This window comes from Rattus norvegicus, chromosome 11 (genome assembly GCF_021556685.1).
Source record: "Rattus norvegicus strain SHRSP/BbbUtx chromosome 11, alternate assembly SHRSP_T2T, whole genome shotgun sequence".
Classification (NCBI taxonomy): domain Eukaryota; kingdom Metazoa; phylum Chordata; class Mammalia; order Rodentia; family Muridae; genus Rattus; species Rattus norvegicus.
In genome coordinates this window covers 89984185-89997070 of record NC_141544.1, presented here as the reverse complement: position 1 = coordinate 89997070, position 12886 = coordinate 89984185, and the positions used below count along the sequence as shown (strand labels likewise).

The window sequence follows — 12886 nt, the reverse complement described above, 5'->3', positions numbered from 1 at the left end:
CTTTGGCAAATGCTTGGGAGTCCCTCAGAGTCCGAGGCACCCAGGAAGTCTGGAGCCGAGAATATGTTTTGGAAACCTTCCTTCCTTCATACTGTGTATGTTCTTCTGTGGCAACGTCTGAGTGCACTGTTCTCTCCTTGAAGGCCTGCAGCAGAAGCAAACGGAATCTATTTGTGGGGATGACTCTTGATCCCTTGAGTTTCTGAGTTTGATGGTCTTCGTTGAGGTCTACAGAGCCTAGTGACACTTTTTAGTGTGTTCTATGCATCAGATACAGATCGGCGTGTACATCTTAAGGTCCTAGAGTTGTGGCTTCTGTACTTTCACGGAAGCCTGTGTCTCCTACACCCCTTCCTCCACCTCTCCTGGGAAGTTGGGAACGAAGCTTTTGTGGCAAGGGCACCATAAAGGATAGTGAAGGATTTTTCCTTCTGTTTCTCTTACATTCTTCTATTTCGTCAGGTTAGAACAATACCGGTTTCTTTATCCTTAAGTTAGATTGCGACGATGTTAGTTTAAGTCTGTGACTTTATTTCCAATATGAATTGCATCTCAGTATAATTATGAAGAAATTTAGTCTGCCCTTCAGTCAGATGCTTTCCAAGCCCCTCGAGGGAATCAAAGTCCTATATACTGCCAAGCTTGGAAGGATTTCTTTGGGGGCAAAGTCGTCTTGTATACTAACAGTGATGAACAGAAATAAGAAAAGGCTGATGATACAATCAGATCCACCAAACCCAAAATATATTCCTTCTTTACTTTGCACTGTTCTTCGAGCCTTAAAAACGAATACTTCCTAAAATGTTGTTTAGTGAGATATCCAATAAGAAATGCCAGGGTGCTGACAGCCCTCATTGTATAAATAGGCATTTGGGATTGTGTTCATGGTTTGCTTGTCAGCGCAGGACAAGTGTGTGATTATGTTGCATGATGGTTAATTTTCTTATCCACCCATTTAAAAAATAATGATATACAGCTGGAAAGCGGGTGCCCTGGAGGTGAAAAGGAGACCTGTAGATCTGTTACTGAATTCCAGAAAGGGTTTAGAAGGAGCAAATCCTCCTTTTCATGTTATCATCTGAATCCCGGATGGATTCTGGTTATGCTTTGGATTTGGAGACTTTTTCCTGGAACTTTCCAAAGAATGTTTTATTTACTCTTTCTTGCTTTGGGCTGAGTCTAGACGGCTGTTCCTCCTCTTCCTTATAGGTTCTTGTCTCGTCCTAGTGGATGTACTGGGAGGCAAGAGAGGACTTGCCTTTCCCCCTTTGTAAGTGCACCCTTTGTACACTAACAGTCCTCTTTGATTAAGTATCCAGTGAAACCAATTCCGATGAACTCCAATTAAACTTTAATGAACAAGTGGGTGTATTAATATCAGCTGAGTAATGTAGGCCAGCGCAGATTCCAGTAAGTGACTCACTTTTCTGTGTAGCTCATTGCCCATGCACGGTTAGAGTTACTAGAAAGCTTCCAGCTATATTTGAGTGGATCTGGTCTGGGTCTTGTAATTCTAGCAACCCTCAGGGCTTGTTATTCATCTAGTGACAAAACCACAGTTATCCTGACCTCTGTTTTCAAAGCAAGTTTGGGGATGGGAGTCTTGTTCACAGCGACCAGTTAGGCTTTCTGTGGAGCAGTGCCCATTAGGACTTTGATCTTTTGCCTTCTTCCTGTGATTGCTCCCACTCTCTCAGTGGCAGCTCTTTCCCTACTCCAAACCTAAAGGCACATGGTTTGAATTAACAGCCCAGTGGCTCACGTCCATCTACATCTGCTGGTCTGCCTCAATCGATGAGTTCTCATGGTTACACCCAAACAGTATGATGATCTTGGAATGGTGAACCTTGGTGAGGATAACCCTGTTTTGGCTAGAGACGGAGTATTATTTCTTCTTCCTGAGAAAGACGATAGTAAGTGTGTCTTCAGGTTTCTGCTGCCGCCATCAAAGACCATGACCAAAAAGAAAGTTGGGAAAGGAAAGGGTTCATTTGGTTTACATTTCCATTATTTCCCTTCATCATTGAAGGAAGTCAGGACAGGAACTCAAGCAGGGCAAGAACCTGGAGGCAGGAGCTGATGTAGAAGCCATAGATGGGTGTCACTTACTGGATTGCTTACCATGCCTGCTTAGCCCGCTTTCTTCTAGAACCCAGGGATGGCACCACCCACAGTGGGCTGGGTCCTCCCTATCGGTCACTAGTTAAGAAATGCCTTACAGCTGGATCTTATGGAGGCATCTTCTCCATTGAAATCCCCCTTTTCAGATAATTAATTTGTGTGTCAAGTTGGCATAAAAGTAGTCAGCACAAAATATAATGCTCTTAATTTGAGACTTGGCACTTAAGTTCTCAGCAAATGTTTGTTAACTTGGCTGAATGGAAGAGGGCCGAAAAGAATGACTTGGAAATGAATGGGCCCAGTCATTGATAATTCAGGAGTTCTCAGTCCTGTAGACATTGGGCTTACATTAGATTTAGAATGTCTGTGTAGTCTCAGAGTGACAGGGGACAGAAACTTGGAAGAGGTGATGTGCAGTGCGGATTTAAAGATAAAGTTCCAGAAAAGGAGGTGAGGGATTGCAGTGGGGAGCATGGGTAGCAGCAGAAGCATGGAGGAACAAGACAATGGCCACTCAGTGTGTGTTAGATGGAGCAGGGATCATACGGAGAGGGTTGCATCTCACCGACAGTTGGATGAACTTCATTCACCCCTGGCCACCAAATGTCATTCAATGTTAATGTCCATTTGCTGTTATTTCATACTTACTGGATGCCACTTAAAGCTGATGCAGATGCCAGGCAGAGGGGGACAGGAGAAAGGTCTTAAAGTCTTTCAGCTCAGTGGGCTTGCCAACATGGGAACATTTGACTTTCTCTCAGGCAGTTCCTCCACAGTAAGGGGCTACATCTGTACATCCTGCAACCTTGAAGATCAGGGAGTATGTACTCCAAGGAGTCAGATAAGTCTCAAGGTTTGGAGTAAGGGACTGACTTGTATTTGCCATTCTATATAATCCAATAATTCATGCCTCCCTTCCTGTGGAGAACAGAGGGATCCCAATGGAAAGGGAGAGGCAGAAGGATAGGAGATGTTCTGATACTGCTTGGCTTCTTGCCCTCCACACTCTCCAATATCAATACAGGAGAAAAAAAAAAACACACCAAAAAAACCAGGAGGCTGGAACAGGAGAACAGGGCCATCTTAGAAGCGAGGAACCTGGGATGGTTTTCTGATGTCATTTGGTCTGTAATTTAGGCTGGCAAATCTATTGATGCAACCTCAGATGAAGGGCACTTAGATGGCTGAGACGTGGGCAAACAAATGTTATGCAATCCTGTCAAGGTCTGTGGTACAAGGATCAGCCCCTAAGCAGAAGTAAACACAGTGCCAAACGTGGGACCTAAGTCTTCAGTATTGGTCTCCCTCCTAAGCATCTTCTTAGAGTCTGTCATGGGGTGAGAAATCCAAGGAGAAGAGATACTCATTCCTTGGTACAGTGGGGGAGAATGTTTTAGAGAGTCTGTGTTTAGAAGTTTGAGGGAAGTAGAGGGGGCTCTCGAATCAGAAACCCAGTAGAACGATTGTTTACATGGGGACTAGTACAATGCCTATAGAAAACCGAGGAGTGCCTCTTAGATTTTTAAAATGTTAGTCAGTTGTTGATCCACTCTCTATTTCTACATCTTTTGGGTGTAGACTACAAGATTTGCATTTCGAAATTCTTCTTAGGTAATTCTGAAAATGTCCTGATTTTGAATTCACACTGAGTTATGCAGTGCTTAACGTGTCTGAAGGAGAAAGACACACAGAGCTTGGGAAGGAGAAGGCCGCAAAGGTCATGAGGTGGGTGTGGCCCCAGCTGGAGTCTCTGCATCTAACCGCCCCCTGTTCTACCCTGGCCTGATCCCCACGGCCACTGTTTATTCGGCCCAGAACACCTTGTTATCCTTCATTTGTGTACCTTAGCTTCTATACCTCGGCTGGAGAATGAAGGCTTAAGGAAACTTGGCCTTGAGAGTGGCCCTGAGGCTCTTTTCCATGGGCTTCAGTCTTTCCATTATGATCAAGCGTGCCCTCCGCAAACTGAACTGTTTTCTGTACATGTTCTTCTCTGTACAATGAACTAGACCTTCCATCTGCAGGGGCACCTCAGACTTTTGTCAGAGTCAGTTAATTCTTTGTGAAAAACTGCAGACCGGACGGAGAGTGAGTTTACTCGTTGAGGAAACCATGGCCTCTCCCCTAGCACAGGGCCCTCTCCTGTCTCTTCGTGCACACCATGTGGAGGAATCATTGTCATTTGTAGTCCCATCTTTCTTATTTGGAAACTGTAGAATTTCTCTTTCTATCTTAGTGGGGAGCACAGTTTGAGTAAATTCTAACGGCAGAATCTGCTTGTCTGGGAAAGGGGCAGGGAGGCGTCACAGACGGGCTTGGTGGCTCACACTGAGCGAGCAGCCAGACTGCAGTCCTCTGACTGTGCTGAGGAGCTGGCTGGCTCGTCCTGGGTGGTACATTAGTCTTTAAGGGCTATGGAGTCTCTGTCACTGACGTCTTTACTAGATCATAGACTCTGTGCCTGTGCCACACATCCTCCCAGGGGTCATAGGAATCTCCTGAGTTCTTGACCAGAGCAAGAGTCAGAACTCCTGAATGGCTTCAGGAGGGATGATGTGTGAGGGGCCCAGGATGGTGATAATGTGCAGGTTTCTGAGGTAAAGCAGGATGTTAGAACTTTGAGGTGAAAAGGAAACGAAACAGTTTTCATGTCCTTTTAGAAAACAAAACAAAACAAAACAAAACAAAACAAAACAAAACAAAACAAAGAACCAAACAAAAACCAAACTCCATTTCTGAGCAAAGTAAAGGGACCTTGTGCTGCACTAGGGAACCAGGAAACAGTCAGGCCTGTCTCTGTCACATTGTGCTCGTGGACACTCCTCCACCATCGGTGGCAATCAGTGGCCTCTCCTCTCTGAGCTGGGTGGGTCGGGTGACTCAGTCCACATGGGCAATCTCTGCAAGCCTGTCTTCCTCTTGGTTGTTTTAAACAAGAACTTTTATTTTCCACCAAGTGAGACGAACCCATTTTTGCAATGGTGTTGCCTAGGCTCCTTTCGGAAAATTGACACACTAGTACACTGAGATACTGAGGTGTCATCCACATGTGTTTGTTTTAAAAGATAAAAGCTACATGTTATGTAGCTCTGTGTGTGTGTGTGTGTGTGTGTGTGTGTGTGTGTGTTTGTGTGTGTGGTTTTGTTGCTTCCTGTATATGATGTTAATATTTTAATTTTCTATGTCATTTGATGTCCTTTGCAATGTGTTTTGATTGCTATGATGTTGCTTTATGTATGGCGTGCATTGTGATGTAACAGAGTTCCGCTTCTATTATCCGTAACAGCTCATTGCCAAGAGTGGAAGTTCGCTAAGATCAGGTAGGGACCATATTCTTGTTGGGGAGGACTTTCAAGTATTTTACATCACCTTGCACAGTAGGATGGAGTTTAGCAGTGTTTTGGGTAAAGAATTCAGTGAAGCATAAAGTTCATACATGTAGAACTGATAAAGTAGAGAAAATTCATGATAGGCTGTGGTGTGCTATGTTGTTTTAATTAAGATAACATTACCTAGAGAAGCAGTGACGAATTCTTTAGTCACCTTGTGCATGTGTCAGATTAGATAAGCTCCCTTAGACCTCTGGAAGGCCTTTCCTATTCTCTCGGGGCACTTGGAGGGGAGGGTAGGTGAGGAGGGGGTTGATGTCCATTGCTTTGCCCAAAGCTTGTGATTTTTACCTCTGGGCAAATGTATAGAACTGTAATTACCATCACTTTCAGTGGATGTCACATGATGAAGAGAGTCCTTTGAAGACTTTTTTGTATGTAAAAACTTAAGGGCGAGGTTGGCTGTAAGGTTACTATTGCATCCTGAGATCTCGACCCCATCTCTTGTCTCCCTGCAAGTCTGTGTAGCAGCTTGTCTTTTTCGTTGGCCTGCTTGTCCATACACTTGTCTGTTCTCCCACCACCTGACTTACTGTCCCTGCCTATCTCACTCATTTGTCCATTTCCAGCCTTGTTTATTGTTTCTGTTGATTCACCTATCCATGTCTGTGCAGGCTGGTGCCAGCCATTGATTTCTGGGGCAGTGGGTGATGTTGAAAGGGTTATAAACATGTTACATTTCACCCAAAGGATCCCAGGCCCAAGGTCATGAGGACCAGAGAGTGAAAACGACAGTAAGTGGACCATTTTCTTTTGGTTAAAGATCTGAAGGGATGTTCAGAACTGACTGGATCACACATTCTATAAGGTTCTTGGGTGTTCGTAAAAGAATGCACTTTGCATAATACCATTCCAGTTGACATTTTTGCTGGCAAGCAGTTCCAAAGACATGGAATAAACAAAAGTTGTTTAGGTCCAGTTGGGGAAATTTGCAGAGATGCCCAAAGGTCATGTCTCCAAATGCATGGACTTACAAAGTGCGTATTACGGCATTTCAGGAGGTTAGATTCATGGTGATGGATGAAAGGTGGACAAAATGGAAGGGAAGGATGCTGGAAGCTGGAGGGAGGGGATGCTGGAGGCCAGTCCCCCACTGTGGCTGAGGAAGCTCATCTCCTATTTAGTCTCCTCATCAGCCTCGTACTGCATCCAGAATCCCAGTTTTGGGTAATAAAGAAATCTCTGAGAAGTTCTATGGTTTGTCCAAGGTTACATGTCTTCTGTGTAGACCAGAGACTTGCTTGGCTCTCAGGGTGTTAATTTCAGCAGTCAGTAATACAGAAGACTTCAGAATCCTGAGCTGCGCATGCTTGTCAGCTCTCTGCGTCAAACCTTAGAGCAGTTCAGCCTTGTAAAGGAGCCTGCAGATAGCACAGGGTTCAACCCCTTTCTTGGGAGGCGACAGGGTTTTTATATGAACATGATAAAGACAGCTCGTAGAAAATTTCCTCAAGACTCAGTATGCTCTAGAAAGCTGAAAAATAGCTATTGTAATATCTTCTGCCAGGGCAGTTGTTAGATCCACAGATGAGCCTGAAATAGTAATGACTCCTGGAATCCCAGCACGTTCGTTTAGTTCTTAACTTTCCCATAGGTTTGAAAGCTGCTCCCCCTTCCCCCCTTCTTTTTAATCATGCTAAACTGTAACTTTGCTAACAACACTCTATTCTGGGTAGGAATTCATTTTGGCATAATTAAGAATGAAGAAGGAAATGACAAAGACTCTACTATAGAACTCATGTGATTTTATTTCTACATTTAGTTCTCGTTTAATTCTTTACACATTTAACTGACCACTGTGGACCTTCCACTGTGTTATTTGGCAAAGGCATACTAGAACAGAGGTCAGCCAGCAAACTGTCTGCAAGGGATGACTTCACCTTTGTGGTCCGTGCTGTCTGTATTGAGCTCCCACCTCTACTCTCAGGATGTAAAATACTTGAGTTGTCAAGAGGCAGTACATAAGCAATTATGTATTTATATGTTCCAATAAAATTTATTAAAAGAAAACATGAAATGAATTGGCTTCTGCTCGTGGACAGCACTTGCCTTCTAGTCCATGACGATACTATAGTGGCTTAGCATGAGCTGTCAGTCAGCCATTAATCACCTGAGAAGTGTCTTAATTGAGTAATTGCTTCTATCAGGGTGACCTGTGGGCATGCGTGTGAGGGATTGACACAGTGTTAATTGATGGAGCAGGTGGCTCTGGGCTTTCTAAGAAGGCAGGTAGGGCGTGAACATGAACAGGAGATGGAGTTGGAGGATGAACTGGGGAGCAGAGCTTTTCCATGGATCCTCCATGGCTGCAGCCCCCAGACACCTGACTTGAGATGGCTTAGGACTTGGAAATTTAAGTCAAATAAACCCTTTTGCCCCTTAAGTTACTTTTGTTCAGGGTTTTGTCGCAGAGTACACATTTTGTCTGGCTTTTTCGTTATTTGCTATGCGATGGCTGTCTGATATGTGGTCATTGAGTGTTTGCATTAATTACTACATGACCGGATGCATTGCAAGCCCTTCTTTGATCTATGAGGCTCATAGACAGATGGGAGGTGTTGGAAGCATTCACGTGCGATTCATACACTTTAAGAAACTGTAAAAGACCATGGAAACAAAAGGAGGGCTGTGAGCAAGTTAGGGGAATTGGAGGCTCCATGAAACAGATCTGGAAGGTCAATGGGCATAGACGGGAGAAGCACATTGGAAGGGGAGCTGCATTTAAAAGAGGCAAAGGAGGTGACAGTCCACCCAAATAATGAGCATATAGAAATGCTCTAATCTGAGATTCCTGACTTGTCTGTTCTTCACCGCCAGTTGCTATTAAAACTGGATTTTCCCCGCGCTCCTTCCAGATTCGCGTTTTGTAAGGTAACATTAATACTTGTAAAAGTATTAATGATTTTGAGAAGATATGCCAGAACCATTTCCCATTGGAAATAACACTGAAACTTTTCCAGTAAACAGGATCAGTATTGAAAAATGGTGATGGCTGAGGAGATGGCTCAGTGGCTAAGAGCACTGACTGCTCTTCCAGAGGTCCTGAGTTCAAATCCCAGCAACCACATGGTGGCTCACAACCATCTGTAATGGGATCTGATGCTCTCTTCTGGTGTGTCTGAAAACAGTGTACTTATATTCATATTCATAAAACAAATAAATCATAAAAAAACAAAAAGGAAAAATGGTGTCTAGACCTTAGCTAACTCCATCCCTTCAGTGCCATAGAGTGGGCAAGTGCCTTGGTAGAGTTCTACCCTTACCTGTCAGCCTTCGTATGTTCCTTGAGATGTTGGGAGCACTTGCGGCCATCTTGGGATGAAGTGACATTTTGAGCTGGTAAGCTAGACTTGGGTAGATTTGAACGATGTCACGTTTGATGCAGCCCCTAGATCCACCGCTTTCGGGTTCCGGGTTGGAAGACAAATGAAATGGAGAACTAATTAAAATGACAGGAGAAGTTGTATCTTCATACCTTACCTTTGATGGGGAGGCTAGTTTGTTTGTAGCCTCTGGAAAGACTGTAGAGTCTAGGATACCTTTGAAGGTGGCGTTGGGAGGGACTGAAAGCCTATGGGGTAGACCTTTGGTTGTCTGGATTCTGTTACTCACTTCTCAGCAGGGCTTGAGATATTCTGGGCATCCTTCATCTTTTGCAGTTCTGTTGTCAGGAAAGTGAACGCATCCCAGAAGCACTGAGACACAAAGGTGCTCTCCCAAACTTCCTCTAGAAAGTAGTTCAATTCCCAATTTTGGCTGAGACCTTTCTTAACAGCTCTTCTGAAAGTTAAATGTCAGCAGCTTCGGAAAGAAATGTCAGTAAATTATCACAGGAAGATATTACACGTTTTATTTAGGTGGAAATATTTTAATTGACCTTAAATTTATAGTAAAATATCAAGCAGTTTCTCCTTCTTAATAAAAAAGAATTCATTGTTTCCAGCCCATTCTAATTTGGTTTCTGTTGGTGTGATGACCACCATGGCCAAAAGCAACTTGGTGAGGAAAGGGTTTTATAAACAAACAGGTAGGTCATCGTCCATCGTAAAGGAATGCCAGGGGAGGAGCCTGAAGCAGAGTCTGCTGAGTGCTAGTCAGTGGCTTACCTTCAGGATGGGTACTGTAACTATGCTATACTCTTCTTATACCTCCCAGACTCATAGCCTATTGCCAACAGTGGGCTGGGCTCTTCTGCATCAGCTAGCAATCCCACCAATGCCGGACAGACGTACCCAACTGCCAGCTTGCTGGAGGCTGTTCTTCCGTTCAGGTTCTCATTTCCCAAATTTATAAACTTGACAGTTAAGATAAACCATCATACAATCCTTAGGAAACACAGGTTTTAATTCTCTTAGACTATGGTTATTTATTGGGTTTTTGTTCCTTCTAATGTCTGGTAAGTTCTTTAAAGTGAAAACATTTAAAGTTTTATCTCTGCATCCCACACATGTCTGGCTTTGCTGGCCTTGGGAAATGTATTTACTTGAGGGAATATACTTAGAAATGGCCTGCTCTAAGCTGTACCTATCCTTATTTTGCAGCTCTTAGTCCAGCAACAATTTACTGGGCATCTGACTTTGTGTTCCGGTGTTGTGGGTATCATCTGGTATCAGGGTTTGCAAGAGAAGAAAACACAGATATGGTGTGGTGATTGCACATTTGCAAACCTGGTCCTCGGCATGCAAGACCTGGAGGAATGAGTTCAAGGCCATACTAGGTTAGACTTTTTCAGACCATCTGATGCAAACAAAGATACAGTTGATTTGTCTTGGGGTACAACAGTTTGGTGGAATTATTGCCAAATGCATTGTGTCACAGAAATTTGAACTAAGTACAAATAATCAATGTTAGAATGTGGAGACAGTGGATTTTGCCAATGGGAGTCAAGAAAGTCTTCAGCAAAGGGCATTTGAAATGAGTCGTACAGTGAGTCTATTTGGTATTGGTCTTGATTTTCAGTAAAAGAAAAACAGTTATACATATAAACAGGCGAAGTGATTATTTTCTTTTCATAATTAGTTCTCCTGAAGATTTCACAGAAGGTTAATTCTCATGTGTGATAAGACAAGGGAGGTATATGTTTCCTGATGTCATTTGAAGGTTTCTCACGGTCCACAAGACAGCAGCGTGAAGTGAGAGGGACAGACAGCGGCAGCAGTACTGACACTGGAAAGAGTGTCTTAGCGGTGGATGCTCTTCCCTTAAAGGGCTTCCCTCGTCCAGCTGCTGGTCTCCGCGGTGTAATTCCATCACAGAGGGTTGGACTATTGTCTTTTGGGTCCACCAGTTCCGAATCTGACTCTGCGGCTTGTTGTGTGGCGGACGGCTGTTCGTTGCCCTCTTCAAAGCTCAGTTTCCCTACCCTTGGAAACAGTGATAATGAGAAATACCTCACAGAATTGTGGTATTCAAAGGGGCATGTCTGCAGAGTTTCTCTTTTGGTGTCAGGTCATGTGAGGTCAGATGCCTGCCAGAGAGTCATGAAACGTAAGACACTTTATTCAGTATAGCCTTCCTCCCTCCAAGGTGTTGAGGACAGGAAACATTTTGTTCTCCTTAGGTAATAGCACAAGTGTTCCGATGGTGCAGGACTGGCTAGACTCTCTGCTTGCGTGTGGTGAGAGAGCTTCAAGGTGTGAGGGAAGCAGGCAAGTTCTGAAAGAGGTGGCAGCTGACTGGGCCTGCCAGGTATTGCCACCTAGGATCTGATTTTGTGAGGTTCTATGTAAAGTCCTTTGCTTAAAGACAGAAGGTTGACGAATTGTCTAGATGCTTTGAAAACGCCACAGGACACTTGGCAAATGCAATCAGTGGTGTCCCTTAGCAAGTGAAGCCATCTTCCAAGCAGCAGCAGGGTTTGTTCAGAGTCCCTCCTGCGTGCTCCCAGGGAGAACCCATCTGAGGTTTAGGCTAGTCCTGCGCTTCTCCAGTCGCATCATCTGTGAGCATTTTTGACTGTGCACGTTAGCTCTGTGTGGAGTAGCGCTGTGAAAAATAATACACACGGCATGACAGAGTTTTCACTGTCCTCTTGCTTCATAGTGAATGATAGCTAACGCAGCCCTTTGCCTGTACTAGGAACTTCCCACGTTTACACATGCCATGCAGTTCTCATGGTGTGCACAGAGGTGTCTCATTTCATGGATAGAGCACCTGGCAGCCCAGAGTGAGCCAGCCTCATTTCTGAGGCCACACAGATAGGCCATGATGAGAGTTCTCATTGCCACCAAGTTCTTCAAAGTCATGTGTACCAATGGCCTTCAATCCCTATGGTTTGTTAGGGTCACCAGAGTGTCCAAGCCCACTCTCAGAGTCAGGAAAGCAGAGTATCCAGGCTGAGACCCAGCTGTGGACACTCTGCCCCTCTGGTTAGAATGAGGAGGGGTAGCCTTAACTTTTCCCCTTGCGCTGTGCACTCCAGATCCTTAGTTGGCAAAGCAGAGGCTTGCCCATTGGAGGTGCTCCCTGAAGAACTTCAACTCGACTACAGGGAAGCTTGTGGTCCAGTGGGGGAGACAGTGCTTACTTGCTTCTCTGAGGTAAGTAACAGTAATGGCCAGAGTTATTTCAGTAATCTATAAAGCGTGGTTTATCTCTTAAATTCTATTAGAACAAGTTGTCTTGTACGAGTGTGCTGAGTTCTAATTTTGGTCATCTTTCTGCGTATGTGTGCGTATTAAAAAGGTGGGAGGGAGGAAGGGAGAGTGATATTGATTGATAAAGTGGTTGATTTGGGGAATAGGGGTCATGCTCATATTACCCGTTTGGATATAGTTTTTCAATGGGACAAGTAGAGGTAATAAGTTGAGTTAACCATCTATCTGTCCATGTACCAACTTGGGTAGACATTTCTCCAGTGCACATAGAACTCAGGTATTTTCTGGTCTATTTGGAAAGCTTTTCAGGTTATTCTGAACTCACCATGTACAGGAGTCGTTTTCACCTGTATTCATTCGATAAACTCACGATGACTAACATTTCTATTAAACACCGTGGGTGTGATCGAAGGTTGGAAAGTTGAAGCAAGGAATAACTATAGAATAATCTGGAAGTCAGTTTCATGCTCTGCTAGCTTAATAGAGTTGGCCCCGTTATAGGGATTCCTTAGGGAGAACACCACTTTGTAAGGAAAACAAATGATTTGGGGCTTTAGCAGTAACTCGCACCAAGTTGCTTGTGACACATGGTGACTGGCAGACATTGGTGATGGTGTAGACAACCAATTGCTGATCCAGCACAGGCAGTGAGGCAGGATTGATGATTGTACTGGTGCCATTGGGCATTCCTTGGTTGTCTCATCATTGCTGGTGGGTCACCATGAAGCAGATAAGAGTCAGTGGTGTGCAAAGTATTGTGGGAAACACATACGTAGACAT

General features: G+C 44.2%; 1 protein-coding gene across 38 annotated transcripts in view; it reads left to right on the top strand.

The window, feature by feature from the left end:
* The window catches only part of Lpp (LIM domain containing preferred translocation partner in lipoma), a 633326-nt gene that overhangs the window by 119631 nt on the left and 500809 nt on the right, over positions 1-12886 (top strand). For 2 of the 38 annotated variants that reach the window (NM_001013864.2, XM_087575800.1), the window contains 1 exon segment: positions 5397-5441. The gene's annotated coding sequence lies outside the window, so the exon portion shown is untranslated. 38 annotated transcript variants of the gene reach the window in all.